At 39.3% G+C, this 12,415-nt stretch overlaps 1 long non-coding RNA gene across 1 annotated transcript; it reads left to right on the top strand.

The window, feature by feature from the left end:
• Positions 1-44: 44 nt before the first annotated feature.
• LOC131475257 (uncharacterized) lies at positions 45-12,409 on the top strand. Its single transcript, XR_009242496.1, has 3 exons — positions 45-334; positions 12,037-12,072; positions 12,269-12,409. It is a non-coding gene; the product is annotated as an uncharacterized LOC131475257 (long non-coding RNA).
• The last annotated feature ends 6 nt before the right edge of the window (positions 12,410-12,415 follow it).

Below are 12,415 nucleotides of genomic sequence, written 5' to 3'. Positions count from 1 at the left end.
CTCAAAGCTCTGCGACTCCTGCCAAGGTTTCAAGTGACAACCGTACTGTCACTCTCCTCCTTCCTCGTTCCATTTCTTGGGAGGGAGGTTGAAGTTGACTGGCAGTAGTACTGGGTTTGTTTGTGTGTGTGTGTGTGTGTGTGTGTGTGTGTGCGTGAGAGAGAGAGACTGACAGAGAGAGAGGGATGTAGGGTGGAGGGAGGTAGGAGGTGTAGAGGTGATAAAAAGGGATGAACGAAGAAATACAGACAGAGCCACAGACAAGGAGGGAGGAAGACGCTTTTGGAGGAATAGCTATAAACAGACAAAGCCATGCCTGAGCCCCAGAAGCCAGGTAAGATGGTCCTACCTGTAGGATTATAAAAAATGAAAAACAAGAGTGGGAGTGACATTGTAGTGAAAAGCTCAGATGAGCCAAGTAAAATGACAAAGGAATGTTTGATTTCTTTTTTTTTAATCTCTGCATCTCAGTTTCTGTAATAATCATAGTTTCACATTAGTCAAGGCAGTATTATTTATATTCATATTCACTAATTCCCAAAAGGAAGGACAAGTATAAATAATTCTTAAAAAAAGGATCATATCTCCATAAACTCATCTTCACTGTCCCTGTGTTGCTTTCTGTTTCACTAACAATGTCCTTGAGCTACATTGGGACTATATTTCTGTCTTTTAAAACAAAACAAAACAAAACAAAACATAATCTGAATCCTGTTTTAGATATTCCTTTAACTTTACTCGTACAATAACCAACATCTAAAGCTTTTTATGTTTGGGAAGACAATGTGGTTGATGCACAGGTCACGTAGTATTTGTTTTATTAAAATAATTGAAAAACCAGTTGTAGCAGTAGTAAAGAAAATGCTGGAGAGTGCAGCCTGTAATGACAGTGTTTATGGATGCTGCAGTCATTCTTAGGCACTCGGGTGTTGTATATAGGGTAAATCCTCAATGCAATACATTTAGCTGAGGAGAGCACGACAGGCTAAAGGGCAAATGTGAGCACACTTCAGTTCACGGTTATGACTGTAGAAATGAATTGCTGTCTTAATATTTTATGTGATTATATTTTATAAGAAGATTAAGTCCATATGCTTTACATTATATAATCTGCAGGGCTTTAGAAAACCAATTAACCTGAATGTTTCAAGTAAATGAGAGTGATTGAAAAAACTGTGTGTAAAGGACAGTAAATGGCTTCTTTCATGACTGATAATAAGACTTTTCATTACAACCATAAACTAAACCGGATTTGTGGAGTCTCATCAGTGCAGAATTACCATATATGTGCGGTATTGTGTTTATGACTGAGGTAGTTAAACATGAATAGCACAGGAATATGTGACATAAACTCCACAGGTTGCAATGTATGCCCTATATATATATATATATATATATGTATATATATATATATATATATATATATATATATATATATATATATAGGTGGGGTTTTTTTTATCACTAATGGTGTCTAAAATATGCAATGCTGCCTTTGTCAACAGTGACCTCAAAGCTCTGTAAATCAGCTGTTTGCTTGAAAGCTGAGAAACAAATGCAGGTATGAGGAAATGGTCAAAGGAAGGCGGGAGGGAAAGGAGGAAGTAAGAGATAAAAGCAGCGAGAGATGAGCGTGATGATTTGTTGGAGGGGCCTCTGCCAAGTCAGGTGTAACTACCTTGTGTCATATCTCTGCACTGCAGACACCTAATCTATCTGACCCTGATTGCCTCCCTCATTCTGTTACACTGTCTCATTTGCTGGCATCCACCTCCCCTCACCAATCTGCACTTCCCCCAAATCACTGTTATTTTATATATTTTTTCCCCTCACTCAACTTCCAATTCAAAAAAATCAAAGTTTTTGTAGGTGTGTCCTTAAAAGTCCGCATCTGAGGATGCACGTCAGCATTGATGTGAGATAAATGAGCTGCATTGAATAGATCCGAAATATTTCCCCTGCGTGCCTTCCACTCAGTATTCTCCTTCATGCAGTAATCCCACCTCTACATTTGATTATATCTTTCCAACGTGTTCCAATCCAATGTCCTGATATCACACATATCATATTCCCAACACCATATTACTAACGTCTCCCAGACTCCTCTTGTTCTAGAGTTTCCACTCACTACGAATAGTTGCCCATCTCTTGATCCTAATCACATTTTGTCAGCTTTTGAGCTCTGATTTGACTGCCGGTCAGTCGGCTCATATGACTCCTCCCGCCGTCTTGATCTCAGTGGGTATGAACACACTGGGAAAAGAAAGCTGTGGAAGAAGCACACACCCCAATAAACAGCCTCGAGTTTCAAGTAGGGGTGGCTGGGTGTGGCCTTGTGGATCCATGAAGAGAAAGGCGCCTGTAGGAAGGGAGGGGTGCAGCCCCTTTAATAGCCCCCAGATTTATTGTAAAAACAAAACAAAGCCGAACATCGTTTCTCACAATGGCTACAAATTGTTCTGTCTGGTGTAGCAATGAGCTCTTTGGTGTGAATGACGCTTGGAATAAGAGGATCGTGTGCAGCAGAGTTGCTGAACGTTGCAGGATGCCGGTGTGCCTGTTCTCTGGCTCTGGTTCACTCCCGAGAGTGTGCAGACAACCCAACCTTTAATTACTTGTATTACTGCCAGGGGCCATCAATGCTACTGAAACAGGCCTTAGTTTGCTCTTTGTAGGAGGCAGAGCAGGGATCAGTTTCACTAAAATGGAAATTGTGAATTCTGACTAAATAAATACCCAACATACAGATGGTCAAGTATTTGTATATGTAGTTTCTCTGTTTGCTAGATATGTGAATATATTATAACCACAATACATGATGCACTTTGATAGCATCAGTCAGCAGTTAGAATTAGGTGGAACTTTTAATAATAATAAATGCCCCCAAATAAGTCACATGTTCTTCAAATAAAGTTTATAAATGAATACATATACTACAATATTGCTTGTTTATGTAACAGACCTTGTGATGGTCCGTTGGCAAATGTTCCCTATTTAGCTTACACCATCTTGGTTAAGACAAATGATGTCGTCTTCTACCTCTGGCTCCTTCTCTCAGTGCTTGCATGTGTCAGGATGGTTCACTTTGGGTAAACATGAACTATGCAATTTAAAGCTAAATCCTGGTGGATCTTTTGATCATTAATATTTTATTTTGTAGAAAAAAATATGGCGACTTTTTTCTGCTTGAGTGGGTATTGCACTAAATTATTTAAAAAAAAATGTTGTGGAAAAAAAAGATTGAATTAGCAAGTTCACTGTGCATTTATTACTCTGAAGGCCTGTTGAAGTATTTGTGATTCTGACCCAGGATATTGGACATCTACATGTCCAGCTCCTTGTAATTGGAGGGTAGCATTTGTGTAGTGAATAGTAAACCTCTTCACAGGCCTGTCGGCTGCATGGTAGAAGGAGCCTCATATCCTGACAGGCCCCCGTTAACTGGTCTAGGGTAACGTAACCTCATACCAAGGCCATCAACAAGTCCTCACAGGTATGCAGCCGTGCTTGATGAATCACAGACAGATGCAAAGTCAAGTGACAGCAGTCCTACAAGAAAGAGGGTATGGAAAGTGAACCTGATCATAGATTGTCCTTAGCAAAGACAATTTACACAGCCATAGCAATGTGTTAGTTCAGAGTATACGCAGATAGACTGTATGCCAGATTCTAAATGCATCTTCTGTGACTGGAAGGCCTTGGCCTATTTGCAGTGCAGGCTGTGTTGGTGTGAGCTGGAAAGACAAGGAAATGAATGGAAAGCTGAAGGGGATGACAGCTTAATATGGCATTTAAAGCTGCCTGTGTTTACCCAACCCCACAGATGCCTCGTCCCTAAACAAGAGTTGCATTTAGGGATTGTCTCTTATGTGGAGACCACTCCATTCACATTTTAACGTTTCATTCACGTCATTAAGAAAGTTTACAGCAGCGCCATAAAATCCTCATCTTCAGTTTCACACCTTTTTATTCCTCCTCCAACCCTATTACTATATCCCTCCCTTTCTGCCTCCTTGTTCATCCATAAATCTTCATCCACACATGTGGCATAGAGGAGAGGGACGGGGAGGGGAGCGGGGAAAGACATCACCAGTGGAATCCAAACAAGTCATAATTCTTATCATCATCGTCACTATAACCCAAGGTTATATGCAGCCCAGCCCATTCCTCACATTCCCTCCACAGGCTTGCAGGTCCTAACTCTCTGTCTATGACACAACAGCCTTAATTCATGACCGGTACAGCATTCACAATGACTAAATAACACAGCAACATCAGCTAATTTGAAGGTTTATGATCTTGTCTCAGCAAAAGAAACATTGTTATTGACCTCTGCGTTTATTTAAACGCTCTGGGAGTTTAATGTATACTGTACCGATGAAATGACGTGGAGATGAAAATGCAAAGTCATATGAATTCTGCATTGCATCTTTCAACAAGGCAATCAGAGATGGCAGACTTCACCCCATTGACGCAACAAAGCTAATACAACGTCATGACCAGATTCTTAAAAAGTGTTAACCATGATGTATTTTGTATAAAAACGACACTGCTTGATTCTCAAATTGTAACCCTGACATTGGTCTGACAGGATCTCTTACTGATCTGCATATCAAGCTACTATTTAATTGCGAGTTCATCCCTACCTTCTGCTTTTTATAACATGATATTCAGTTGTTGCGAGTCAGATCATCAAAACTGTCATATTAACTTGGCACGAGAGCGAATGACTGGGGAGGCAGAGGCTTAGGTGTACTCCAGTTCTGCAAACAGCACTGTACTTAGTAATAAAATGGTGAAACTCCATCAGTCACACTCGGCCCCCAAACATGGATGCCGGCCAAGTGCCACTAATAATGCCATTGATACTCAGGTTTATAAATAGACTCAATATTAATCCTCTCGTCAAACTGCACTGCCCACATTCCCAGTGATGTTTATTTAAATATTATGCAAATACAGACTCTCACTTGTGCCACCAGCACAGTGGCATGACCTAGTGTAATCACTGGTTCTAATCATGGACTTTGTTACTTTAAACGGGGGATTAAGGTGCTTTTAAATCCTTGAGGAATTCCCCTGTTGGACTGCAGTAATAAATATGCGTATACATTGGAGCAGATGGGATTTTTAGGAACTACAAACAGCAACTTTTAAATCAAATTTAATAAGATTGTTTAATATGTGCTAATACTTTTGAACCGGACTGACTGATTGGCAGTCACTAAGTGACCTGCATTATGCTCTTAATATCAGTGTCATTGAAACTGTCATCAAAGCTGTCCTCTCAGCGCTCTCTCCTCCACACAGCTTTTAGCAGTAATCAGGCATGTGTGTGTGTTCTTGTATTGTGAAGGCAACAGTTGCCACAGTTGCAGTTGTAACCTATTACAAGCTTATCCAGACTTTCCCATGCGACCACAACAGATAGCTTCCTTTTTTTTTTCCCACCAGACAAATATTTCTTTTCATGCCTTTTGCGACATGGAGAAGATTGTATCAAAGATTTCATCAAATAACACATAGAAATGTTTCAGAAAGGAACTCCAAAGTCAAACCTACAAAGTTATTGTCAAGATTAGAACATTTAATTCAGTTTCGCTAAACTATTGTGCGGCTTCAACGTCGTCTGCCTTGGAGCACGAGCCGAACTCGATGAAGCTTGGCCCCAGAGAACTCTTTTTTACTTTTACAGCTTACAACAATTTTTTACAGGCAGAGCCGAGCAGAACTCCCTGTGATGAGTGAACTAATATTGATGTGTACAGTTGTTGGAGGTCTGCTTTAAGAATAATCCCCTCTCATGCCTTTTCTTTTATCACTGAGCAAAACGGATTCACAGAACACAAAACAAGTAATTTTCGGGAGCAGAAAACATTCGATTTTGGCTTGATGTTGTGGAAGCACTTAAGGTGCACATAGTTTCTTGTGTGACAGATCAAAAACCTTTCAACAGTACTTTTCAGCTGGACTCCATCCGTCTACACACATCTCACTTCACTAGCAGTGTGTATGTCTTGTGCGATTTGTCGATTCTAAAGACTAAGTCACTCTTTGGTAGTTACCATGCGGCCCTACAGCAACACGAGGGTATAGTTTCTCCTGTGACTGACACACAAGAGCAGTGATGTGTAAAAGGGCAACAGGCTGCATTAACTAAGCATGAACACTGGGAATATGCTAGCACCAAAATGCACTGCATTTAGCCAGAGAGGAGGCCATGTGGGCCTGGTGTCTTGTTCTTATTCAGCAGTCTCCCAACATCACCCTCTAAACAAAACCACTTCAGTGGTGCCTTCCTCAGCAGCAGCAGCAGCAGCAGCAGCAGCAGCAGCATTCTGTATCTGACAGCTGCTCAGTGTGTAGCATCATAAAATACAGTGAGACAAATGTGAAGAATTTGTGCCTCTATTTGGCTTTTTTCAGACGTGGAATCTGCTTGTTGTTTTTCAATTTAATTTAGATGACGTTGATATTTGTTTTAATTTTCAAAATCCATCAAGCAAAATAAAACCTCTTGTTTCATCATTTATTCAAACTATTGATTTTTACTATTTGGTTATCAATTGGTTCTGGTGTTATTTGGCATTTTTAAGCGCAACAATGAGCAAATATTACCAAAAAGGTATATTTTAGAGTGATGGGAAAAATCTGATTTAATACATAATATATATATATATATATATATATATATATATATGTATAATATATACAAAACATCTGTAATGTTCTATGTATAGGATTATATTGCTGGCTAACTATCACTTCAGCTTAGTGATATTCATACATTCATGAAGTTGGTGTAATCTTTTTTTAAAATTTATTTATTCATGACATGTCTATATTTAATGTGAAAGTGGTTGATTGTAGTGATGAAACCAAAGAGAATTTGGACTTTGGAGAGAGTGAATTCATTTTAAAGTTGTTGGTACCCCTGCGTCTGTTCACAGAAGTTATGCACTGAAGTATCTTTCAGTGTGTTATTTTAAATCCTGCAACTCTATTGACAGCTTTTTTACTTTCTGCTCAGCTGCAAACAGCAAAGTTATAGCAGATAAACTTCATGAAGTATCTTAAAATGTAAGAAAAGAGCTCAGAAAAGAACAAAGTGGCCAGAAATGTTCATCTGAATGTTAATAAAAAGATAGCTGACAAGTTCACGATGGAAGAGAAAAAAAACAACGAGGGATCAAGGAAATAACTATGTGAAAACCTTTACTGAAATAATAAACATAATTCTTGGGCAACAAAATAATGTAACATCAACTTTTTTTAAGAGCATGTGATATTGTTTCATGTAATCCAGTGATCTATCTGTATATAGGACATGATATGTCATTGAGTGGATGCTTACGTTGTAAGAGCTTTAAAAATTCAAGAATACATACATCTTTTAGTATCTGTGGTCAAAGACAAATCCCCAGCTCAGTGTTCTGCTCAACCAACAGACCTTTAAAAGCCAACACATACACAAAGATCCCCTCCGTGTCTTAATGTCAGTATATTTAATCAGTTTACAGTCAGAACCGTTTACTGAGTCACTATAAATGTATAAGGTGTTTAAAATGATGTCAGCTTTCAGTCATAAAAACAGTCTATAATTATGATCCACAGACATTCCCTACATGTGTATTTAAAGGAAGAAGTGGCAGTGACAGAGTCAGCGAAAACTGAGTCAATTAAGTCCCCTTTCAACAAGCATCTCACATTAAATATAAACAGCGTGTCTCATCTCATCTCCGATACTGAAGAACCCAATCCTCAGGCTCTTAAAATGAGGCTTCACACCATCCTTGACCTCGGTGGCCCAGCTCATTCTTCTTTTCTCTCCCCGTTTTAGTTTCCACCTCTTCGCACTTCATCTTACTTAACTTTTTCCTCTCCCCTTAGACGAATGTTGAATCAGATTAAAGTAGGACAAAGAAATGTTGGGCCAAAAAAAGTGCTGAGAGTAGGGGATTTGCATTAAGTGAAAAGGAAGAAGGAACGGAGCATAAGAAACATTATCCATTTAACAGATACCTGGAAGACAAGGAAGGAGATGGCTGTAGCGTGAAATTATCTGGGCCAGACAGGATGAGATGTGTGGACTGTTAAGATGCTGGGGATGGATCCTCCCAGACAGAGTGTTCACCAGCTGTGCATTACCTTCAGCATTAGTGAGGCAGGGGTCAAGCGGTCACAGTTGTCCTCGTTGTGACTTCGCAGCTTGCTCACAGCTTTTAGAACAGAGCGGGACAGACAGGTGAGCTGACAGGAGAGAGAAATGGGACACGGGTATATTTACTAATTATAGAAGAAAAAAAAAAAATATAGCCATGCACCCTATCAGACTAAACAGTCACAGTAGAGCAATGTGAAACCCTCAGCCTAACTGAGATGGTGTAGATGTGCCCAAATTAAATTAGATGTATTATAATCTGCAAAGAAACTATATAGTAACAAAAGCTATCGAATGAAGTGGTATAAAGAAGGTGAACTGATCCTCTTCCACAGCTGCAGCGTCACACGTTCAGCGCATCGGCAATGTCCCTGTATGACGAACATGCTAAACTGAGATGGTGAACACTTAAAGCTTTCTATGTGTTTGACAGCAGCATGTTAGCCATGTCACTGGGGGGATGTTAGAATGAAAATTCAAATCAGTGCTCCACTGTGTAACCAGTGTGTTTCCAGCGGCCAGTGACATCTGCAAAGGTCAAACACCAGAGGCACTGAAATTGTGTCATTTTCAGCGCACGCACACACACACACACACACACACTGTCTTTTAGGCAGTAAAGAAACAAATGGTCTTAGAAAAACAGTCACCTCTGTTGACCATATATGTTTTCTTTAAGCCATGTCATCTAATTAAAGGTATTCAAATTCATGCTTAATCCCTCACTGCCACATGGAAGGTGCCTTGCACCGCTTCAGATATATTCTCTGTGTGGTATTTTTGATGTTGCATAATAATATGCATTCCCCCTGTAGTCATCTGCATAAAGTATTTCACCAGGGACTTGGAGAAAAAGCCTAAAGTGCTCGCCTGACACCCAACCTCACATTGTTAACCACCGAAATAGCACAAAATATGCAATGGTGAGCAGAGAATAGGTTATAAATGAAATATGAAAGGATGATTGTAATAATGCCAATGTAATCATCCATAGAGGAGGCAGCAGTGACCTTGAACATCTTTTCTGGAAACTCAATTTGCTGCACAATGTTGCTGAAAAAAAGGGGGAATAGCACAACAGTGTTTTCCCCTCATTTTAGCGAAACGGCATCCAGGAGGAAAATGTGTGTACTTTACATATATATATATATATATATATATATACATATGTAAAGTTTGTTCAAGCCTGTGATGTTTTGTCATGGTATTTTTATGTTAGTTAAGTTATGTCTATTGAAATATGAGTTACAGGCTTTTTTTAAACCATCTGTTAAATCTCTGCCAACTCTTGTGTTTTATTCATGTACTGTTTTTGAGAATTGTGGCCATGCATGCAGATTTTTTTTTTTTTGTCACGTCGAGTTTCAACTGACATGTCGAGTTTAAACTCAAAACTTTGGTATTCATATTTTACTGCTTCAGGTCAAGAAAAGAGTTTCAGCAGGTCAAAAAGTCACATTGTGACTGTCCGGATTCAGCGGCAGCATCTGTGGAGTGGTCGCTCTCTCCGATGGACATGTCGACTGAAATCTCAACGTGATATTGTAACTTTATTCTGAAAATTTGGAGTTTATTGTCGACATGCGTGGCCCTAACCCCACGTTGTAGCTTATAGGTTTTGAGCTTTCAGGATTTTTAGCGTTTAGCAACAATGAAATACAGAATTACATTACATATACATAATTTTAACTGCTATATGTTTCTTTTTTGATTTAAGTTGCGTATCTTTTGAACCATGACTTTGCTTTTTTAAGGTTTAACCTAAAACCTAAAAACCTAAAGTCAAAGTTTCCAGCATTCTGGAAATGTCATTCTCTCAAATCTTTACACAGGTTCATATGCAGCCGCTGCACTCATGAATAAATAAGACTATAGGTATTCATAGGATGGCAGATGAAGTTTTTACAATCTTAGACCACTTTTTATATTTTTAGTCAGGAAATGCTCCATCGCCATCAAACAGTGTCAGAGTAACGTCATACTCACCTCTTCCTTCCTCGTCCCTCACTCACACTGGCCCATATTAGCGTGACATTATATAGCTGTAAGCTCTTGTCTTTTACGAGACGGAAGGATGTGACACAGAGCAAGCCGTCCTCACAGCCTGTATAATGGAAATGCAATACATTAGAAATAAACACATGGTGTCAGGTTAGTTGTATTTTTTAAGACTGATCTTCAAGCAGATACTTTTTATTCTACGCTGTCATACAGTCGGGTACAACTGCATTTATTATTCATATGGAAAAACCTCCTCTCAGAATCTGGAATATTCCTTTTGGATTAGCCGTCCCGGGACTGCTCTGTACGCACAGACTTTAAAATGTCATTATTAATCTCACATCTCTGCAACAGCGGCAGTCTGTTCCCATCATAATTTAATAAGAACATTTATTTAGATTTACATTTGGCTGAGGATTCTTTCTCAGATAAAAAAAACCCCACCCTGTGTCTTCTGATATGTCATGATGAGTCAGTGATCAAATTCCGTTTGCAAACACTTTGACATCAAGGCAAAACAGCCAGAAAAAAATGGGGAACTAAAAGAAAAGGAAGAGCACAGATAGAACATAACACAATGAAATGATGTGACTGAGTTACCGCAGTGTAGGGTGGAATTGTGGCCTCAGCAGGAATCTAAAGAAAGTTCATAGTGATTGGTGCGTCATGGTTCCCCTCTTGGACTCCAGTGCTGAGAAAAGCATTAACAGATTGCACCCTGAAAAAAAAACTAATCCAAAATAGAAGTGTTGCCCCCCCCCCCCCCCAACACACACACACACACACACACACACCAGTATGCCAGACATAGTATGCCAGCCTTGAGCACAAGGCCAGGCCTTGATATCTTAGACCCACTGTTAAATAGGCTCATGGGACACTTGCTCTGCACCGCACTGCCAGTTGTCGCTTGGTGTTGGTGCTTTGGAGAGATGACAGTTGTTAAGCTAATGTCCTCTTTCATTTCTGAAGCTCAGTCCTTTAATTTGCTCTGTTGTGTCATCTGCAGCATGCTGGCAACGCGTGCAGCACTTTTTTTTAAAAACATTAAAACAGAGGTCGTAATGAGGGGAACAGACCTGTGATATTAATGAAACTGATGTTGAAGATGTGGCCTTTGCCAAAGTTGAATTATTACTGTGCAGCTGTGCTGTAGTTCATTTGGCAGAGAGAAACTCGTTCCTAATCTGGCATCTCATTCGACACCCTTGAGCTTCTAAAATAACCTAGATCTGGGATCCTGGATCTTTGATGTACTTATCCTATTAAAAGCATTTTTGTCTTTAGGCCACAACTTTCACAATTTCTAAGCCCAATTATTGCTCATGATTGTATTTATCTCACCCTCACTGGTTCTCGTGTGAACTAATCATGCACTGTTTCACCACTGACATCCAATCTCTCTTTTGTCAGAGGCAAACCCTAGAGAAATCAGAATATGTGCACAAAGCAAGGTTACCTGAATGTAGTTTGCATGGACTTGCAAATGTGTTTATGTAATTTAGAATAAACACACATGCTCTTGTAGATCCATATACCTATGAAGGTTTATGAGAAGTGCGTATCTTTGTGGTTCCTCAGAGTTTAGAAAAACATGTTTTTATTTAGAGGGGAAATACAAAAAAATAAATATATTTCAAAAGTCACGATAGAAATGTAGATAAGTCAACTGATGAATAAGTGCCCTTGGATATGTATAGAAATTATCATTAATTTTCGCCTCCTGAGGATTCAAATCAGAAGCTGCAGCTCTTTAAACAATTTACAGAGTCTCCGCTCTTAAAGCCGTGGCTTCTCACTATGCTGCTGGTGTTGCATGATATGAAATAATGAGAATGTACAAATTATTTTACATAATTGTTGTTTAATTGCAGCAGCCAAGGGCGATAAGGCTGCAGCAGCCCCTGCTGGTAAGTACCTTGATGGCATCTAATCTGAGCCCACAAGCTGTGCTCCAAAAATCCAATTTATTTTGGAGTTATTCATACAGCAATCAGCTATAATACACGTTAACTATAATACGTAATGGAAAACAAATGATTTAATAGAAGCTACTTGTAATGATAATTCAATTTTCTGATTCACTCTCGCTTCTCTCATTTTCAGACGTGAAGGGTAAGAAAAACACACTGCCTGTCTGCGTGTTGTCCGTCTGTCTGTTGTTCCATTGATGTAGCTGTCTATCCATCATCATCATCATCATCATCATCATCATCATCATCATCATCATCGTCATCTGCAAAATAATGTTTG

The sequence above is a fragment of the Solea solea genome, chromosome 16 (assembly GCF_958295425.1).
Source record: "Solea solea chromosome 16, fSolSol10.1, whole genome shotgun sequence".
Taxonomy (NCBI): Eukaryota; Metazoa; Chordata; class Actinopteri; order Pleuronectiformes; family Soleidae; genus Solea; species Solea solea.
The sequence above is the reverse complement of the archived record's forward strand: the minus strand, read 5'-3'. Positions and strand labels throughout refer to the sequence as shown.